Here is an 8,143-nt window from a genome sequence, read left to right on the forward strand (position 1 = left end):
CCGAAAAAGTTTCGGACACCGGAAAAGTTTCGGACAGCGGAAAAGGTTCCGCAGAAAGAGGTCATCGGATGAGTTTCGATGAAACTGAAAAGTTGTTTCAGGGGATACCATAAAGTCAAATTGGTTTCGGCACATGCCTGATAATTCTTGGAGGGTGCCAGAATCATTCTGGAAGCTTTCTGGAATTTCCCGGGATAATAACCGGATATGCTCCGGAGCTGCCAGAACCACTTCAGATGCTTTTCGCAGATGAAAATCACTAAACCGGAATTGTTTCGAAATGCGTTGAAAATAATTTTGGTGGGTACTGGAAATGTTCTAAGCCCACACAAATATTTTCAGTTCGAACAGACGCTGAAAAATGTCGTCGTGAATAGTGAAAGTGCTTTTTGGGATATTTTATGGTGAGTCACCTTTTGGGATATTTCCAAAAGGCTTCTAGAAGGGCTTGGGGGCCAAGCATGCTCCTCATGGGGGTCCCCCAAGGGGGTTGGCCGGCCACATGTGTGGGGCTCCATGGAGCTCTACTTCCCTCCCCATTATGCCCTTCCTGTGTGACATTTACATGGGCATTTTGGGTTTTTGTGAGCCATCCCTACCCCTTGGCTTTCCTATAAATAGAGGAGGAGTGGGCAGCCCAAACCTCATCCCTTCTCACATACAAGTGCCATGCAATGATCTGGCTTCTCTCTCCCTCCCCGCGAAATAGTTTCGTAGAGCCGAAAGGCTGTCTGGGTTCCGGCAGGAACTAGTTCTGGACGGCGAAGCCCTGCCGGATAGATGACACCGTATGTGTGCAACTCTGTAGAGATATCATAGTTTCGGTCTTAGTTCGTGAGTGCCTCCCGAAGGGCTGTCCATGTGACCGTCCGAGTTTCGAAGGTCCTCCCGAAGGGCTGTCCGAGTGACCGTTCGAGTTTCGAAGGTCCTCCCGAAGGGTTGTCCGCGACACCGTCCGGGGGGGCTGTTCGACCGCCTCCCTGAGGGCTGTCTGAGGAGCAGATGAGGGTATACATCCTCGCGGTTGGGAGGTTGTAAATCCTAGCTGCGGGGATCTGCACCGCCGATCGTCATCGACTCTACTTCCCGCTGCGCTACGAGTCGGTAACGAAAAAGATCAAACCATGTATGCAGTCTCCATAGTGGTCCTGGGCTGGTGCGTAGGTCGGAAAATTTTTGTTTTCTGCTGCGTTACCCTACAGTGGCATCATGAGCCATGCTATGCGTAGATGCAGGTTTCGATCTAGAATACATGGAGATGTATGGGTATTGCATAATATAATTAGGTAGTAGATGAGATCTATTGCTGAAAATTATTTATGCGGGTGACAGATGAAATCTGTTACCCGAGGTTCTTGTTGCTTCCCTAGAATTTGCGTTTGCTCAATCTCGAGACAGCATGGTGGAATTTGACAAAGTTCTGGCAATCCGTGATCCTGATTGATCATGGAAGTGCTATCAGTTCTTTGGGTTCTGCCGTAGTCAAAAGAAACATGAAATTCGCAGATGAAAGGGCATTGCAGATATTATCTGCACGGGGGTCATGCGTATGACGAAGTTTAGTATGGGGCTCAAGATTTAATTATCTCGTGTTTCATACACCCCGAGATGTTAATCTAGCAACCTGAATAATCATACTTGATGATAAAATGTTGGTAGCTGCGGTTTAAGTCAAAACCTTAGAAGCCACATAAAATAAATTTTGCATAAACCGATTAGAGGCGTGTAACTTGGTTTTGCAGGATGTGCATGTGATGTGGTATAGCAGTGCTCATACTAATTCGATTATGTATGAGATGACTATATGATGTAATTTGATTAACATGACCCGCGTGTCATGATTCGGCATGATGGCTGGAGCCATATGATTGCACTTTAATGACCTGCGTGTCAACCTTGTTGTAATGCATTATTTTGTTAGCTATAGAGATAGCAATATTATCTGGTGCATCGACAAGGTGGTGGCAATCTTCGCGAAGGTGAACACCGACGCGAATGCCGAAGACGAAGAAATGAAATACTTCTCCGTCAGAAAGGGCTATACCATATCATGCTATTATGAATTGCCTGAGATGTTTATCCCTTATGATGCACCCTTCTTGATTGTGCGGTAGTCGCTTTTTATTAGGGTGATCTCTCACTTAAAATATCAAAGTAGTTAGTGTTCACCCAAGTGTAGCACCGTCTGAAATTCGTATCTTTTCGGGGTGCGCCATGTACACATGAGCACGAACGAATCGAGAGGAATGAGGCGGGTGAGGTCAGACCTCGCAGCAAGATCACTTGGTTGTCTTTGACGTTCAGGCAGGAGAGTCCTGAGCTCGGAACACGCCCATCGAAAGATGAACAAGAATCACATAGAGATGTGATCGGCAAGTTGGCCTACCGATTGAAATTCGTGTCATCAGTGATGAACCCGTCAATGGCATCGAATAGAAATATGGATCTTGAATCACTCTAAATCAATTATGAGAGATATTGATTTGAGTGGGAGCGCACTGTTGAATTAACATGTTTAATTCTCAGTGCAATTAATTATGAACACTGTCTAAGTGTTTCTTGCATAATAGTTGTAGAATAATGGCTCGCGATTCCACTTTCCCTGTTAAAATTGAATAGCTGTTAAATATCTGGTTAAAACTTTACGATTGGTACCGTAATATGAGGATTGTCCTCAAAAGTGCCGAGAAGGACTTTGTCCTATCGCATGCTTTCCGTATCCTCCCACTAATGCTATGGATTATGTGACTCTCGTCCTTTGATCCAAAAGCTAGAATTCTGTTACGGTCAAGTGGAATATGTTTGCTTCCATGAAACCCAAACTTCGAAAGTTGGGATAGTTATATGATATTCATGGAACTGAAAATTATTTTCAGATACAAACAAAGCAATGTTTGTTTGCAAGTATTAGTAAAAGTGTTTACTATGCATTTGACTGTTGGGAAAGGGATCCAGAAGAACGCCTGTCATATAATGAAAGGTGAATAAAACAACAACTTAAAGAGAAAGGAAGTGTCCAAAGGGTGTTAGTATGACTTACACGCCTAGGAAGTCCGGGGCTAATGCCACTCTTAAGTTGGGTGCTTCTTCTGAAAGTAGGAGAAATACTAAAAGTTAAACTGCTAGAAGTATAAAGGCAAAAGGAAAGAAGACTGGAATATCCAGCTCATGTATGAATGTCATACAAGTTTTTGATGTATAGAAGGCTGGTCAAAGATATAGTTCTTGCGAATTATGGTTAAACATGTTAATCACTAATTCTTGGGTATTGTGAGTTCATCACAAAAATGCCCGCTCGATTGCATTCTGTTGCAACTCGATGTAAGAACTACTATGGCCTGAAAGACTAGCTAGAAATGAGGTTAAGGTATACACAGGAACATAGTAAATGTTACTATACCTTCCATCGGTGTATTGCCGTCTGTATTTATTTTCATAATTCATTTAGAGTTTTACAAACTCTATCCCATTGCATAAGGTATCTTGCAAGAAGGTTGTTCATAAGAGAACTTTTTATGTTCGATGTTATGAATAACACAAGGGCCATACTTTCATTATGATGAGATGTATGTTATGAATATTGATAATAATACAATACCTCTGGGTTTACTTTCATAATTCATTTTAGAGTTTCATACACTCTAGCCCATTGCACAATGTTTGTTGCAAAAGAGTTGTTCATAAAAACAACAATTATTGTTAAGTATTATGAATAACATAAGGGCCATACTTCCATCATCGATGGGACGTATGTTATGAATATTGAGGGTAATATGATACATCCATAACACTGACGCTAAATGTCGCAAGACTAAAAGAATACCACACAAGTGTGGCACTACATTTGGTCACATTGGAGAAACCCGCATGGAAAATTCCATTATGATGGATTTTGAAGTCTTTTTGATTTTGAATCATCTGACACTTGCAACTTTCCTCCGAAAAGTGAAGTGACTAAAATACTGTTCACAGGCCATAAGGAACGAACAACAAACTTATTAGTGATCATACATTTGATGTGTGTAGTCCGATAAGTGTTGTTAGTGGTGGATTTATTTATCTTCAGAAATGACTCAAGTAGATATATGGATATTTACTTGATGAGACGTAAGTCTGGATCTTTTGAAATCATTCGAAAGGTTCTCAAAAATGAAGTAGAAGTTATTGTAACAAGAAAATTATGTTTCTGCAATTTGATTGCACAAAGGAATATTTGAGTTACATGTTTAGCGAATGTCTGATGAGTTGTGAAAGGGGTTTCATAAACTTGCACCTCCCGGAACACCACTTCAAGTGGAAAGTCCGTGAAGATGTAATCGAACCATTTATGACATGGTAAGATCAAAGATGGCATAAATAAATTTGCAATTATCCCTTTTAAAGAGTGATGCTTTAGAGACTACGGCTTTTACACTGAAAAGAGCTTCATCAGGTCTGTTGAAATGAAGCCATGGTATGGTACGCCCAACCATGTTGTATCTTTTCTTAACATTTGGAATATGGGGCTTGTGTAAAAGGTTACAAACCTATTCCAAATCAGACAAGTGCTACTTTGTAGGTTATCCCAAGTCATTGGGTATTCCTCCCTCACTATACCGAGGCAAATAGGTTTGCCACAAAGAACGGTATGCTTTAAAAGAGAATGGTTCTTTCTAAAAGGTGAGTGGGAGAATAGTGCAACTCGACGAGATAAACAGTATCTTCATCAGATCAAAGGAAAGAGACCTTGGAAGAAATTCCAGAGTTTCCTACTGCGACTGATACGGAAGTCTCTACAATAAAATGTATGAACTTCGGTCGAACTTGCACCTGAACCACGTAGGCAAGGCTCGTGCAAACCTCTCAGGTGCGCAAACGAGATATTGTTGTTAGACAACATTATACCTACGATACACAAGGAAGCGTTAATGGGCCCTGACTTCGGAATTGGCTAAATGCCAATACAACCCGAGTTAGTTTCCATATAAGTGATTCAAGATTAAAACCTTGATACACCTTTCGGAAGACTTAGAGTCTAACAAATATTTATGGAACTTAAAACTGATACGGATAAAATGTTTTATCCATAAAGCTCGACTTGTTGAAATAACAAGTTCAAGAGTTGACTACGATGAGGTTGTTTTCATCGTAGGGATGCTTAAAGTCAGTTCGGGTTGAACTAGCAATTAATACATATTTCAATCATGAGATATGAAACATGGATGATAAAAGGATTTCCATCTGATGGAAATGAAAGCTAGGACTTGCATATGATACAGTCCAAAGTAATTTGTCAATCCAGAGGATGCTAGTAGGTATGCAAACTTCAGAGTTCCAGCAATGGACAGAAGAGAGCAAAATGGAGTTGGAATCTTCGTGTTTTGATGAAATGGTCAAAGGGGTTTTGACTTCATCAATGGGTAATGAAGATGCTTGTAATTCAAGAAAGTAAGTGGGAGCGTAATAATATTTCTAAAAACCTTATGTGCTTGGCACATTGGTAATTGGAAATAAATTTCTTGACACAAATTAGGACTTCATTTGAAAATAGTTTTTCGATGAAGTGCTTAGGCTAAATAGCCTCAATATTAGGCTTGATGATCTATGGAGATAGATTTACCTAATGGGGCTAAGCAATGAATACATATTGACAAGATGCTAAAACTTTTTAGCATTTAAAACGCCAAGGAGTGATTCTTGCCAAAGTCACATGGAAAGATTTTTTGCAAGACTCGGTGTCCCAAAACACTGATGAGTAAAATACATGATGCAGATTCCACACACTTTTGTGTTTGGATTAATCATGTATTCCATGGTATGTAAAACAACCAGATATGTCCGATACTCCCAAGGTGTTGCGAGTATGGATACCAAAGTGATCAAATTACTGATCATGGGACAACAGTGAAAGATGTCACAGAGTACTAGAGTAAGTACTGATGACATGGTTTTCTCGCAAGCAGAGATCATGAGGAGTTCGTTGTGAAATGTTACATCGATACAGTCTTCATCTTTTCTCCATGCGATTTTCGATTTAAATTAAGGGTTTTGTGTAACACACAATGTGGTGGCACAGTTAGTTGGAATTTGTTCAAACTAGTTACTGTGGCGAATTCTATAACAAGGGCTAAGTATGTTGACGCTTTAGAAGCGACAAAGAAAATGTTGAATCATATAGTTCATTCATGAACTTAGTATAGTTCCAAGATGGCTTTTGACAATGGGACACTACTGCAGGTAGTTGCTCCATAACTCAGTCTGAGGAATCCAGGTTCGACCTGTGATTCACATACATACAAAGCCAAGTCCACACAAAATATGAATTTTTTGAAAACGTGAAAACGCGAGGACATGCAAAGATACACACGGAACTGAAGTCGTCAGATCTGTTGGACATCAGGCTATACCACAAGCGAAGCATATTTACACCGGTGTGCCACAGGTGTGAAGTGCATTAGCATAAGCTAGATTATTGACTCTAGTGCAAGTGGGAGTCTGTAGGAGATATGCCCTAGAGGCAATAATAAATGATATTATTTATCTCCGAGTTCATAATTATGTTTATGTTCCATGCTATAACTGCAATGATTCTCGAGTCTGCAATATCCACGAGGCTCGGAGGAAGACTCATATGCATGTGTGGAATAATAAACGGTAAGAAGTATTCCTAGTCTGGCCTCTAAGACTAGCTCAAGCGTTGCATGATGGTTCTGTTTTCCTGATCATGGGCATGTCTATGCCAGCAATTTTGAGGGCACAATGTTAAGAGAACATTTGTGTTGAATCGACCTGGATTGATGTTATGCTATGAGATTCATTCATCACAAGTTAATGGTACATAACACATAGATGGTTAACGTTTGCATGATTCCTTAGACCATGAGAGTATCGAGTTTCTTCATGCTTGCTTCATGAACTTTGGGGTTTGTTAAACGTCATCCGTAAATGGGTGGCTATTACGGCGGCTTACGGGTTCATGGAAAAGTGTGTCAAGTAACTTGATAGCTCAAGATTGGGATTTGCTCCTCCGACGATGGAGAGATATCTTTGGGCCCTCTCGGTGTTACGGTATCCATCATCGTCTGGCCAGACACTTTGTGATTTGATCACGGGGATGCCGGAACACGATAACGAGAAAAGAGAACAATACCGGTAACGAGGTAACTAGCATAGTGGACAAGTTGTTGATCCACGGGAATGCCAACATGTCTCACCTCGGGTATTTGTAACATATCGCGAAGCAACAGGAATAGCACACGGCAACTGGAGGTTCACTCGAATATTTATTCGTGTGGGTATAGGGGTCAATATGGGTGTCCACGGCTCCGATGTTGATCATTGATCGGAAAGGGTTCCAGTCATGTCTATACTTCACCGAACCTATAGGGTCACAGGCTTAAGGGTCATCTATCTGCTGAATACTAGACAAGGAGTCTGAGAGAAAATCACCGAAAAAGTTTCGGACAGCGGAAAAGGTTCCGCAGAAAGAGGTCATCGGATGAGTTTCGATGAAACTGAAAAGTTGTTTCAGGGGATACCATAAAGTCAAATTGGTTTCGGCACATGCCTGATAATTCTTGGAGGGTGCCAGAATCATTCTGGAAGCTTTCTGGAATTTTCCGGGATAATAACCGGATATGCTCCGGAGCTGCCGGAACCACTTCAGATGCTTTTCGCAAATGAAAATCACTAAACCGGAATTGTTTCGGAACGCATTGAAAATAATTTTGGTGGGTACTGGAAATGTTCTAAGCCCACACAAATATTTTCAGTTCGAACAGACGCTGAAAAATGTCATCGTGAATAGTGAAAGTGCTTTTTGGGATATTTTATGCTGAGTCACCTTTTGGGATATTTCCAAAAGGCTTCTAGAAGGGCTTGGGGGCCAAGCATACTCCTCATGGGGGTCCCCCAAGGGGGTTGGCCGGCCACATGTGTGGGGCTCCATGGAGCTCCACTTCCCTCCCCATTATGCCCTTCATGTGTGACATTTACATGGGCATTTTGGGTTTTTGTGAGCCATCCCTACCCCTTGGCTTTCCTATAAATAGAGGAGGAGTGGGCAGCCCAAACCTCATCCCTTCTCACATACAAGTGCCATGCAATGATCTGGCTTCTCTCTCCCTCCCCGCGAAATAGTTTCGTAGAGCCGAAAGGCTGTCTG

This window comes from Aegilops tauschii, chromosome 5 (assembly GCF_002575655.3).
Source record: "Aegilops tauschii subsp. strangulata cultivar AL8/78 chromosome 5, Aet v6.0, whole genome shotgun sequence".
Taxonomy (NCBI): Eukaryota; Viridiplantae; Streptophyta; class Magnoliopsida; order Poales; family Poaceae; genus Aegilops; species Aegilops tauschii.